The sequence below is a fragment of the Dermacentor albipictus genome, chromosome 1 (assembly GCF_038994185.2).
Source record: "Dermacentor albipictus isolate Rhodes 1998 colony chromosome 1, USDA_Dalb.pri_finalv2, whole genome shotgun sequence".
In the NCBI taxonomy this organism is placed as follows: Eukaryota; Metazoa; Arthropoda; class Arachnida; order Ixodida; family Ixodidae; genus Dermacentor; species Dermacentor albipictus.
This window is the reverse complement of record NC_091821.1, coordinates 156,961,636-156,973,064: the sequence shown is the minus strand read 5'-3', so window position 1 is coordinate 156,973,064 and position 11,429 is coordinate 156,961,636.

Genomic DNA, 11,429 nt, shown 5'->3' with positions numbered 1-11,429 from the left:
GGTAGTCAACGTGAGTGGTAGTCAACGTGGTAGTCAACAGATGAAGGTCACCGCACGTACTGCATGAACCGGGAAGCTTTTCACGCGTTTAAACAGTCTTTGTAGAATGCCGACAGCTTTGGACAGCGCACAAATGCCGATGATCGCATCCCCGCTTATGTTCCACGAGGAGGCATGCAGGAACACAACACTACAGTTGTTTGACCGGAAACGAGCTCACTAGATCGGCGAAAGATCGGCGAGATCACTAGATCGCTTTGCAGAAAACATACTCACCAAAGAGCATTTCCAACACGAGGAGATCCCAAGACTTCGCTTTCGTTCGCGTCGAAAGCACTGCTCGCACCAGCATCGTTTGCTTTTTCAAGAGGCCGGCTCTTCGCAATCGGCTCGTACATGTAGGTAGTAACGCCGAACTCCTCAGAAAAACGCAGACTCTCTAAATTTTCCATTACCGCCTCAGAAAAACAGCACCAAACAACCTGGCACCGCGCTTCATGTGTAGCGGCAGCGGTCGGTTACTAGAGTTGACGTCACGAGGCGCGCGCCCGACCAATCACAGGCGGAAACGAGACATGCGAGCTGGGCATGTCCGCTGCTGCACTTTTCGTCGAAATAAAATACATTTGCGCTTTCTTTCGCTCAATTTCGATACGATATTCGAATTCGGAGGGTTGAAAACCATTATGTACAGATGTTCACTCATTTTTTCTGGAAAACCTTTCAGCTTCCCTTTAATGTCTATCAGAATATCGTCTATGCCCATTTGCTCTCTGATCCAAACTGCTTTCTTTCTGTCTCTTAAAGTTATGCCTAGCATTCTTCGTTCCATCGCGCTTTGCGCGGTCCTTAACTTGTTCTCAAGCTTCTTTGTCAGCCGGCAAGTCTCTGCGCCGTATGTCAGCACCGGTAAAATGCACTGATTGTATACTTTCCTTTTCAATGATAACGGTAACCTCCCATTCAGGAGCTTACGATGCCTGCCGTACGCGATCCAACCCATTTTTATTCTTCTGTGAATTACCTTCTCATGGTCCGGGTTCCCTGTCATTAGTTGACCTAGGTAAACGTACTCCTCCACAGACTCTAGAGGCTGACTTGCGATCTTGAACTCTTGTTCCCTTGCCAGGTTATTTATCATTATCTTTGTCTTCTGCATATTAATCTTCAGTCCCACTCTTACACTCTCCCTGTTAAGGGGCTGAATAATTTGTTGTAACTTGTCTGCATCGTTGCTGAATAGAACAATGTCATTGGCAAACCGAAGGTTGTTGAGGTATTCACGGTCGATCTTTACTCTAAGTCTTCCCGGTTTAATAGCTTGAATACTTCTAAGCACGCAGTGAATAGCATTGGAGAGATTGTGTTTCCTTGTCTGACCTCTTGCTATATATATATATATATATATATATATATATATATATATATATATATATATATATATATATATATATATATATATATATATATATATATATATATATATCTTTCTACTTTTCTTGTGTAGAATTAAGGTGGATGTGGAAACTCTGTAGATATTTTCTAGGGTATTTACGTAAGCGGTCTTTACTCCTTGATTACGCAATGCCTCTATGACTGCTGGTATCTCTACTGAATCGAATGCGTTTTCGTAATCTATGAAAGCCATATAAAGAGGTTTATTGTACTCTGCGGATTTCTCGATAACCTGGTTAATGACATGGTTGTGATCCATTGTATATAGAGTAACCTTTCCTGAAGCCAGCATGCTCCCTTGGTTGACTAAATTCCATCGTTGTCCTTATTCTATTGAAGGTTATTTTGGTAAATATTTTATGTAATACTGGAAGTAAGCTAATGGGCCTATAATTTGCTGCATTGTGGTATAGCGCGAGGGGAAGAACATCTACGGAGCAGAATTGCTCCTTCTGGTCGCCAACGGGGCGGCCTGTAGTTCACCACACGGCCAGTATAGTGCCCAGCGTGGCGTCGCAGGACTTGCATGCCTAGTGTCCCTGTGGGAGCATATACAGGAACACTATGCATGCCTTCGTATGCCCACCGAAATGGCTCGGCAATGCGCACCTGCGCGAGCAGATGACGCTCTCGGGACGAGAACATCGTTCTACACGTGCTTTGGCGATGCGGCACGCATGCTGTGCAAGCAAGACACGGGATTCAGCTACGAGATTGCACCTTACTTGTATTGGTAGACATGATAAACATCTGCACAAAATAATAGCTTATTTCGTGCGAACACCTGTGGAGCGGCCGACGAGAAACTGCCTTATATATTTCAGCCTTGAAACGATAACTCCCGGCGCTGTTGGTCGTACTGACGTCAGCAGAAGCTGAGCCACAGGTAGTTATATATGGCGAACACAAGACGTGCCTCCGTATCAGGCACGAGCAGCAATGCCAGGAATACCTATCTCGAAAAGGATGCATATTATGACTTTGTCTGCAGCAAGTTTACCGCAGCAACAAATCGCCGATATGACCGGACGCCCCCGTTCGTCGGTGAACGGGATCGTGCGGGATTTCAGGACGGAAGCTCGCTTGACAAATCTGCCCAGAGGACACCGACCAAAGGTGACGACCGACTCTGACGACGAGCGAATGGTTGAAGCAGTGAGACGAAACCCGAACATGACGGCGAAAGAAATACGGAACGACCTGGGGCTCGCAGCCAGCTCACAAGTAGCACGCGAGCGCCTTCACATGGGTGCCCTTCGTAGCCGTGTAGCGGCGATTAAGCCTTTCATCTCTTCAGAAAACAGGATCAAAAGGCTGCTGTTTGCACAGGAGCATCGGTCCTGGACAGTGGAAGAGTGGCAGAATGTCATTTGTTTACGGACGAGAGCACATATACATCAAAATGGGACCGCAGCAGCAGTGAACGTGGAGGACACGAAGCACGAGGTAGGTGGACTGCTTCACTATGCGAGGGTTACACGGCTTCTCTAAAAAATTGGCCAACTTTTAGGTTTCTTTATATTCACTTAGCGCATGATAGATGGGATAAATGCATGGTGCGTGGCGGCTAGGTATGCGTTTTCATCAAAAACTACGTTTTATATTTTATGGACTCCATTACCGCGAGGAGAGAGCGCACACCGAAAAACGTTTCACCAGCGCCTTGTTTGGTGCGTTGGACACAAGCAGCTCGTAAAAATGGTTACTAAAGGAAGTGCATTCTGCCAATATTCAAGAACAGGGCCCGCTATCGTCGCGGTTATCGATCGCAGTGACAAATCGCGGTGAAGTAAAATAATGTCTTGTGTTCTTTCCGCTTCCTTCGCCCAGGTTCGACGTGCCCAATCTACATCGTGTTGCAAGCAGTGGCCGATGTAGCGTCAGCGTGTGGGGATCCATTTCCAAAGACTGCTTGGGTCCGCTTCTACGCCTGGACGGCCGCTTTACTGCCGTAGCATACTTAGACCTCCTGGACACCGTCCTTGTGCCGCACGACCGGAGCCAGTTCACACCGAAGCATACGTGACTCGCCTGCTGGAAGACAGGTGTGTGTGTGTGTGTGATGGTGTTGAACTGGCCTCCGCAAGGTGCGGACATAAGTATTATTGAGAATGTATGGGCTGAAATAAAGAAGGCCCTTTCTCGTCGGCCGCTCTACATGTGTTCTTCGGACAACCTGTGGTCGGCTGTTCAAGAAGAATGGCAGGAGCTGGCGCGTTCTTCCTTGGCCGATAGCCTCTACGAAAGTTTGCCACGCAGAATGGCCGCAGTATTGGCTGCTAGGGGCGAACCATCAAAATACTAAGACTTCGTTTAAATGCTGCACGAGGACGGGCCTGTGAGAGCTTCTTATTTGGTCGTTACGAAATAAACATTCTATTTTGTGCAGGTGTTTATCCTGTCTACGAACGCACGTACGGCGCAATCTCGTAGCTGAATCCTGTCTAACTTGCACAGCATGCGTGCCGCATCGCTAAAGCGCGTGTAACGAGAGCGTCGTCTGCTCGCGCAGGTGCGAGAGCAGACGACGGCGTAACATGGGCATTGCGCACCGCCGAGCCGAGCCATTTCGGTCGGCATTTCGACCGAGCCATTTCGGCCTTGCAGCGCTATATATATACGCTGGCAGTGTGGTAAACTACAGAGAGAAGTGGTTCTTGTGGGGAACGGAGGAAAGGTTAGCGCTATCTTCTGCAACCCATGCGGGAGCATGGCTCATCGCCAGCAGGGTGGGGGAGATGGGGGTAAAGGAGAGAGAGAGTAGAAGGGAGAAAGGTAGAGGGTCGTCCTAGCAGCATCACAGCAGCCCGGCCGGGAGGGCCCAGTGGGTTCGACCGGAGGGGTAGGCTGGTGATAGACCGTATAGGAGGTGGCCCCGCAGAAGCGAAGTTGTGGCCCATCAGGAAGCCCGAGGTGGTGGGATGGCCGTTAGGCTATCCGTCTTTGTAGAAATTTCCTATAGTCTTGCCGAGAACCCCGACGAGTCGAGGTACTCGACAACACTTAGGAAGGCTGGTAGCTGATTACGACAGGGGAAGAGGATATCTTCCTGTCGTGAACATGGGAGTCTCAGGCGGTGAAACTCCTGCAGAAGTCGGCCGCGGTGCTGGGTGAGCAGGGCAGGCCAGCAGTAGGTGCTTTAGCGTCACTGGTTCACCGCAGGAGGCGCAGGCTGACGAGGTGGCTTTCCCAAGGCGGTGCCGGCGGCCTGCCGTCCAGTAGCAGCCAACTGCAGTCGGAGCAGCAACGGGGCATCCCTTCGTGGGAGGCCGTGCTGTGGAAGAGGCCGTGGAGGCCGGCCCAGGGATACCTGTTTGTCCGGGTGGCAGGCGATGATGTGCCGTTGCAGCCTGTGTCTCGAATAGTCTGCGGCCGTTACAGCAGGGCTGAGGGGGACGCTTGAGTGGTGGGTACTCTTTGCAAGATTGTCCGCCTCTTCATTGCCCGGGATCCCCACGTGTACCGGTAGCCAATGCAGCGGTAGTGAGCATCCTGCGTCCTGAAGGGCCGTCAGTCTTGAAGAGAGCAGCGCAACCCCAAGGCTAGCCCTGTCAGGGCTCTGCAGGCAGAGCAGCGCCTATTGGTGTCGCAGAAGATGGCTTCCGGGTTCGCTGGTAGCTCGTCTGCCAGTAGGTCCACAGCAAGGTGGAGTCCTGCTAGCTCTGCTGCGGTATGTCCCGGGAGACTGCACAGCTTGCTTTTTTGTAGGGCCGGTGCAACGCAGGCTGCTGTGGAAGAGCCCGTCTCCGGTATCACGGGTACATCGACGAAGATGTGAAGGTGGTCCCCAAGTCTCTCTTGGAGGAGAGAGGCTGCCGTCTGCTGTAGGGCACATGTTGGGGAACGGTTCTTCTAGACACCTGGCTACTCCGTCGAGATAGGGACTGGTGGTCGCGGTGGTAGGCGAGGCTGTACAGCCTTTGCAGGCGTGTCCCCTATGACTTCCTATAGAGGCCACACAGCCGTCCCATGTGTGATGCTGGCCGGGAGCGTAGGCGGGTCAGGAGTGCTTGACCATCTGCGGCATGGTGTAGGCGATCAATGTGTCGTAACCCCTGTTGCAGGATGAGTAGTGACAGGGGCCAGGCACCTGCCTCAGCAAGAGTGGCGGCCACTTGTGAGGTTCGAGAAACGCCAAGACAGCCGTATTGCTGACCGGAGCTGCGGTTCCAGTTTCCGCAGGCCGGGTGGGGGGGCAGCGCCACAAGAGGGGGGGGGGCATACAGTAGCCGTGAAGTGGCTGCAGCTTCAAAGAGCTGCAGGACCCACCTGGTGGTAGAGCCCTGTCTACGGGCAAGGAGTTGTGAGATCGCCTTGTGGACCCGAAGCGTCTGAGCGCGCAGGGCCTTGGTAGCTGGCAGCCAGGTCAGCCGATGGTCAATGCGCAGCCCCAGGTAGGTGACTGCCTTGCTCTGTGGGATCCGGACGCCCTCCAAACGCAGCCGGGCATCTGAGCGGTGGGCTGCTGTTCTGGGTTGCAGCAGCAAGGCCTCGATCTTCCTGGCCGAGATAGTAAGGCCGATGCTGCACCAGTAGGCAGCCGCAGTGTCCAGGGCTCTCTGTAGGGCGCACGTGCCTTGCGGATGTGTTGCGGTGGTCCCCGCAACCGTTCCAAGGCCGGGTTGAAAAGGAAGGGGCTCACCACTGACTTTTGTGGCACGCCTGCAGCGACTGGACGGGGGTGCTCTTCCATCGACCCACACGTACCCTGAGGGTGCGATTGTGCAGGAACGATGAGAGGAACTCCCGCAGGTTGCCACAGATGCCGAGGAGGTCCATGCCCTCCTGGATGACTGCATGAGGGAGGCTGTCGAAGGCACCCTGTACGTCGATCAGCAAGAGCATCACGAGGTCCCCGCTGGCCTTGGCGCCCTCCATGGTAGACACTATGTCGGTGATGGAGTCCGCAGTGCACCGCCGCTGCCGGAAGGCCGTCTGTTGGTCTGCCAGGAAGCCGCGAGCGTGGGCCACCCAGTCCAGTCATGCCAGGGCCAAGGCCTCCATTCCCTTGCAGGCAGCGGAGGTGAGGGAGACCGGTCGATGACAGTTCCCCAGCCGGTTTTCTGGCCTTGAGGATGGGTGCCACAATGGCTGTGCGCCATGCCTGTGGCACCTGCCCTGACTGCCAGATCTCATTGAAGCACTCGAGTAGGCGCTATTGCTCGCTGGCGGCCAGGTTGCGGAGCATCTGTGGTGTTACATCGTCCGCTCCTGGTGCGCTGCGCCGTTTCCCTCGCCTCAGAGCCGCCTGGAGCTCGTGCAGGGCAAGTGGCTCTTGGCAGAGGGCAGCGACCTGGCTGGACGTCCAAGCAGGGTGGAGGCTGTGTAGACAGGTGGGCAGCTGGGCAGGGGGGAGTCCGATCGGCAGGATGGCTGCACTCTGTGGCACGGGAGGGGCGAACTGGTCCGCCAGGAGTTCCACGAGGGCCTCTTCGCTGATTCCTAGCGAGATGGCCACAGCGAGGACGGGTTGACGGCTCGTCCTCATGCCGGTGAGTGACTTGAGTAGTCGCCAGGCTAGGGGGCCGCTTGAACGGTCCTTGATGCTGGAGCACAGGCTCACCCATCTTTGGTTCCTCCTGCGCCGGACCTGTCTTCTACAGCAGGCGTCCACTCGTCTGTATTAAGTCCAGTGCTCTGCCTTCCCTGTCCGAATTGTTCTGCGCTCCGTGCGGCGCCTGGAGGCACGGAGATTGAGTAGGCGGAGATCCGGGGCAGGGGTGTCCGGTGGGGCCGAGCACTGAACAGTAGCCGCCTGGGCGCACTCCGGGGTGGCGTCCAGGAAGTCACAGCAATCGGCCACCTCACTACAGTGCTTCCTAAACAGAGACCAGTCTATGACATGGAAAGTTCTGGTCGTTGGCTTCCTTCCGTGTACAGAGATGATCACAATGGGGAAGTGGTGCGAACCCCAAGTGTCCGGAGTTGTGTCCCAAGATTAGGAGCACTGTTCTGTGGTGAGGGAGAGATCGATAGCTGAGTTCACCCTCGGCGGACATAGGTGGGTCCTCCGCTGTTCAGGATCACCAGTCCGGCTCTGCTGATGGCGTCGCGGAGGATTCGGCCTCGGCTAGAGCACCGGCGGCTTCCCCAGTCTGTCTGGTGGGCGTTGAAGTCGCCTCACAGGACTGCCTGCCTCCCGAGGCGTAGAGCCAGCTAGACAAGGATGTAGGAGTCCCATGACTTTCCTGGTCGTATGTATATGCTCGCCACGGTCGTGTCTTGGCTGCCGAGACTCACCGTGACAGCACAACACTCCAGGGGGCCTCCTACGACATCGGCCACTGGAACTACAGCGTGCGCCAGGTTGCAGCGAACGTAGATGGCTGTCCGTGGCTTGCCGGGCTGGAGGGCGTCGTCCAGGCACGGTGCGTCCGTGCAGCCGCGTGTCGTGCAGGTGGTGGCGCCTTAGTAACCGGTGTATCATAGAAAAAGAAAGGGTGTATGGTGTAGGGTAAACTAAAGCGCTCTCAAAACAATTGAAATTAGCATAAGTCCCAAAAAATAAACTCTACAAACTATTAGGATATATCAAAACGGCGTCTAAGCTTGCACGTTTCCAACCAATGATCATGCAGTGTTCCTGATCGTTTGCTCAGCGTTTCGGTTGCGGACGGCAAACACTCGTCTAATCGTTCCGTTCTGTAAGCAAGCATAGGTTTTTAGTATTCCGAAACACGCGACGATAAGAAGCCCAGAAGGAGCACCTCCACTATGCCTGGTGGGTTGCATGGGATTCTTCTCATGTTGTATCAAACAGAAACACACGTCGGCGCACTCACTCATGAGTGCAACTCCCTCACACTCACTCGCACTCATTTCAAAGGCGTGAGTGCGAGTGCGAGTGAGTGCCAGTGAGTGTGAGAGGAGGTGAGTGTGAGGCGTGAGTGGGCGCTTGTGAGTGTGAGTTGAGGTAAGCGTCAACGTGAGAGAGTGCGGGGCCTGGAAAAATTATGGTGCGTCAGTGTAAGTGAATATTCTCCCACACTGCCGACCTATGGCCAGAAAGGCGGCCGCCAGGTTTCACTGAAGAAAACAAACAAACGCATGTACACACACATAGATATTTAGAAATGCAGCGCTTCCCGTGCACATATAGAGTGTGCAAACACGGTAGGAAAAACCACAACAAGCAATCAGCGAGCTCCACGTACGTACATGCAAGACCTCCGCGACCACCTTAACTGCCAATCCCGGAGGCCCTGTGTTGCGCCATTATTTTCCCTCTTGCCATCAATGACTAAAAGCTGCAGCGACACTGAAATTATCCCATTAGGTGGCGTGAATGCCCACATACAGGATTTAGATGGCTATGCCGACAGCAATGGGAAGTCACTGCTAGACCTTTGTGAGCAATATAACCTCGTTATCGTGAATATAGGGCCTAAGTGTGAAGGGCAGATCACGTGGGAAGTGGGAAACCGGCAATCAACCATTGATCATTGTCTGATGACAGAAGGAATTCATGATACGTTGAGAGAAATGGTCATTGATGAGGAAGGGTATAGCAGCATAGGGAGTGACCATAAACGCATCATTTTGAAGATGGGATATGTAGTTGGAAAAGAGAGCAAGGAGTGCAAAATGGCAAGTCCAAATTTTAACGCTGAACAAATAACAAAATAGTCCCTAGAGTCGAGGAAGAACTTGGCAAATGGCCAAGTAAAGAGTGGGAATATAGTGAGCTTCTAAGTGTAATAACGAGAGAAATACGGAAAGAGAAACAAAATGTTCCTTGGAAAGGAAAAAAGAAACCGAAAAACTGGTGGAACAGGGAGATACGAGAAGCGATCGCCGAACGACAGAAAGCATCCCGAGAGCACAGGCAGTCAAAGAAGGCGCAGTTGCCGCAGGATGAAGTAACCAGTAAATGGGAAATATACCGGGAGAAAAAGTCTATGGTTCAAATACTGGTGCAAGCAAAATTAAAAGGTGAAAGTGAACATTGGTTGTCAGTAATACGTGAGAAAAAGAAGGCCGCACCTAGAATATTTTGGAACCACATAAAATTATTAGGCAGGAAGTCAACAACAATTTACAACATACCCTAGACGAAGATGAAAACAGACTGGAAGGAGAAGCGGCAATAAATTACATCCGAAAAATAACAGCCGATTCTTTTCAAGGCTCACGAGGTTGTATTTGAGGAAAACAAGAGCATGAAAGAGACCCAGGTGGAAAAGGAGCTGTTGCTGACAAATTTAAACTGGAAGAAAGGCGAAGAGAAAATTCCTAAGCGCACAGCCACAGCGCTAGACGAGGTTCCCGTTAGGCTGATTAATGAACTAGGACCAAAAAGTAAGGAAGCTCTGGTGAAAGCAGTGGAAATAAACTTGATAGACGAATACCTGACAGTTGGCGACAAAGTAGAATGAATTTAATTTATAAAGGTAAGGGGGAGAAAGATAGAATTCACTCGTATAGGCCGTTGACCATTACATCGGTAATATACAGGTTAGCAATGCAGGCAATCAAATTAAAGCTGCAAGCATGGGTAGAGAATAATGGCATTTTGGGAGAGCTTCAGAATGGCTTCAGAATAGGTAGGCCTTTAAATGGTAACTTATTTGCTTTTACTCAGTGTATTTAAATATCAAAAGTAGAAAGCAGACCTCTATATGTGGCCTTTTTATACATTACAGGAGCCTATAACAACATAGGCCGCAACATTTTGTGGGATATTCTGGAAGGGAAAGGCTGAGGCGATGATTGTCTATAGCTTTTTGAGAGAGATTTACCTAGAAAATACCGTTTGCATTAAATGGAAAGGGATGAGGAGCGAGGAGAAAGTTCATATCAACAAGGGACCGAGGCAGGGGTGCCCTTCATCCCCACTGCTGTTTATGATGTACATGGTGAAGATGGAGAGGGCTCTAGAAGGAAGTAATATCGGCTTTAATATCTCATACAAACAGGCGACTACAGTAGTAAAGCAGCAGCTTCCAGGTTTATTTTATGCGGATGACATTGTGTTGCTAGCTAACAAGGAAAGTGATTTGCAACGTCTGGCTTTCTTTGGACATCTGTGGACTGATCTGTGGACAGGAAGGCAACAATTTAGGTTTGAAATTTAGTGTTAGAAAATCAGGTGTTATGGTATTCAATGAAAACAGTGAACAGACAGTGGCGATACAGGGCCAGGAAATACCTCGTGTAACAAAATATAAATACATTGGTATGGCGAAGGCAATATATATATGGAAACACAGTAAAAAACAATAACAGTGATCTCCTCAAAAAAAGTGGTTTACCCTCTATTCCTAACAGAAATCGCATATGTCGCCTAAAGTGTTTCTATCAATTAATTAATAATAATTTCAAAGTTGACACCTCCAATATCCTTATCTACTCCTCGGGGTACCAAACTAGAAATCGCCATTCTCTTTCTATAACACCATTAAATCCGCGAGTTAATTGTTTTAAATATTCCTTTTTTCCAAGGACCATCACTTATTGGAATAACCTCACGGATGATGTTGTCAGAGAGGCATCATTACATTCATTTCAAGAGCATTTGAATTGATTGTTATTAATTGACCTTGTCGCTGTATTCTCTTGTTGAATTTCTATGTGCAATATTGTTTTCTTTGTGTCTGTAATTCTGTATCTTAACACAATGTTTCCCACCTGCTATGATCTTGTGTACAAGATCGCAGTATTCATAAATAAAATAAAAAATAAACAGTGAAGGGGATGATAAATGGCAGCCATAAGAAAGCACAGAGCGCTATGGGGATACAATAAGTACGAGGTGCTTCAGGGTCTGTTGAAAGGTGTAATGGTTCCAGGACTTACTTTTGGAAATGCGGTCGTTTGCTTTAAATCAGGGGTACAATCAGGACTCGACGGGAACCAAAGGTCAGTGGGTCGCCTCGCATTGGGCGCTCACGGGAAGACTACAAATGAAGCTGTGCAGGGTGATATGGGCTGGACTAGTTTTGAAGTGAGGGAAGCTCGCAGTAAAATTTTGTATG